This window comes from Girardinichthys multiradiatus, chromosome 9, assembly GCF_021462225.1.
Source record: "Girardinichthys multiradiatus isolate DD_20200921_A chromosome 9, DD_fGirMul_XY1, whole genome shotgun sequence".
Taxonomy (NCBI): Eukaryota; Metazoa; Chordata; class Actinopteri; order Cyprinodontiformes; family Goodeidae; genus Girardinichthys; species Girardinichthys multiradiatus.
In genome coordinates this window covers 28,291,371-28,294,104 of record NC_061802.1, presented here as the reverse complement: position 1 = coordinate 28,294,104, position 2,734 = coordinate 28,291,371, and positions in this window count along the sequence as shown.

Sequence of the window (2,734 nt, the reverse complement as noted above, 5' to 3'; positions counted from 1 at the left end):
TCAGACTGAGGCACCTTGTTCATAAACTACCTAATTGCAACTTCTGGAAATCGAAGTGGAAGTGGAAATTATATTGTTTAACTGTTAGAATTGAAACATATTTGCTGTTTGACAAAAGTTTTAGTTTTTTTATTTTAATTTTAATCATAACTCTGATTTTAAAAAATCACAACTTTTAACTTTCTCGCTGTCTAATGGAAGTGCAACCCGTATTCTTTATTTTGCTGCTAATGTTGTGAATGGATCTTTAACCTTATTTCAAGCTTACTGATGGTGTAAGATGCAATGTGCTATTTATCAGGATATGTACATTTTTGCTGTTCTTTCTGCCTTCTTGTTTTTCTAGTCCTTTTCCATATCTAATGATTACATGACCCTTTTGGGTTGAAAGTTTAATGTTCTATACACAGTATAGAAGTCCCTCCAAGTGGATTCATCATTTCAGAAAGAGCATATTCATATTGTAGTCTGAGATTAACTAACAATTTCTGGGCTCATTGCTGTGTCATAGATATTAGCATAAATGTCATGGAGTGGCACCCGAGTGCCGTTTATATTTTGTCTGAAAATTGCCATGCTTATTTCACCTTTTTCAGCATGTCTAAAATCTCTGTTGTAGCTTAGCTTAGCAAACAATCAAATTTGATGGATGGATGGATGGATGGATGGATGAATGGATGGATGGATGGATGGATGGATGGATGGATGGATGGATGGATGGATGGATGGATGGATGGATGGATGGATGGATGGATGGATGGATGGATGAATGGATGGATGAGGTACATGGATGGAACAGAGAAGGTATTAAAAACCTGCAAAAACTCCAAACAGAAATTTTCAAAGATCTTCAGACAACCTAAAGAACTGTAGATTTACTGACTTTGCTTTACTGATCATTTATTATAAGTAATGGGTCAAAATACCTCCTCTTGCACTACTGGAAAGCCTGTTTCCAGAAGTGAGTAGATTTCATGACAGATGAAGATGCTGAGGAGCGGCTTGAAAACAGCGATCACAGCATGAATGGACTTTAAGTTCACCATGGATACTTTTATATGATGCTCTCCTGTCTGTTTTTAAAAAAGATATGAGTTAAAAGAACTGTACAGATATCTATCAACAAGTGATGTTCTCTGTTTCTCTCTCTCTTTTTTTTCTCTTTCTCATGCACACAGAGACTCCTAAAAACTGAGATGTCCGTCCGTGAGATGAGCTACAGATCCATACTGACAAATCCACCTAGTAACAGGACGCCGCGCTGGGAGAAACCCGATGCCTGTGATGTTGGAGTCTGGATAAACTCCAGCCTGATTGATGCAAGATAAATAGATGCCTATTTACACTCCAACACACAAGGCGGAAAGCAGCATCACACACACACATGGGATGAATAAAACTGCCATGTGTATGTACCTGTGGTGTGTTGAAGGTCCCCAAGTGCCTGCAAACACATGTGGTCTCCTGAACTTGTAGAGCAAACATTTGGCTATTTTTTGTGTGGATACACATGTGTGGGAGGCTTGTGAATGTATGTTCCTGTCAGAGAGTGATTGTGTATGTTTTTGCAAGATCACATTGACTTCCTGGATGGTGGTGTGCAGCAACGCTCGGTGCCATAATTAGCTTCATCCAGCGTATTTCCTGCTGCTGTCTGCAGGAAAGAACATGTGTGTGCATGTCGTCAATGACATAGTGTTAGCTCAACAGTCAAGCACATTGGATCTTAAATAAAACCATAACAGGCATTTAAAAGGAATTTTAAAGTGTTCATTGCAAGGTGTTGCAGGTTTGTGACTGGGTAACTCAACTTCTTTATATAAATTCAGCATTACAAACAGATCCTAAAGATATGTTCTTGACTTACTGCTCATTGTTCTGGTTAATTTTGGCCCTAGCAAAAGGTTTCAACTTCTCTGTGTGTTTGAACAAAAACATATTAATATGCAGAGCAAAACAAAATTAAATGCAATACAGGTAATCCTGTAAGATCCGAACAACCGGAAGTAAGGATTCAATAGAGCACAATTAGCTCATCCTTCAGAATCCAAGTCTTGTCACAAGTAAGAGGACAACAAGATGAGGAAGTGAATGATTTACAGGTTATTTGTTCTGTTTATTCTGTTAACTTGACATTGCAATTTCACTGAATGAGATGAATGTTCCTGTAGAAACTTTGTGACTTCATATATAAGGGCCATATGGGGTCACAAAGTCCAGTCATTCACACATGGCTCAGATTAAAAGGTAAATACATTGTTTCATAAAATGCGATATGTGTGGCTGTGTATAAAAAGAGTTTATATGTTGTCCTTCTATGTTTGTCTGAACAGAGTGAGGTTTTGTGGTAACAGTTGAAAGTATGTAAACAAGTAGAGAGAGGTCAGCCACAGCATCCCACATTGGCAAGTAAGTTATCCTATAAACGGAAAATAACCACACGTATTTTCTACAGAAAATGGGTCATTAAACTGTACTTTCACCATTCCTCATAAGAAATTATTTTAAAGTCACAGGAAGAAAAATGAAGGATTTAATCTTTACCAGTGATCATGACAGTCATGTTAGCTGATGTCACATAACAGAGCAGTCAGCAAACTACGATGCTCATGCATGAATTCAACAACTTTTAGGTGACATTCGGACATCTCATGACAAAGACTGAGAAAAAACACGAAGCACAATGTAATAGTTGGTTTATGACCTTAAGAAAACAGGACCACAAATAATAACT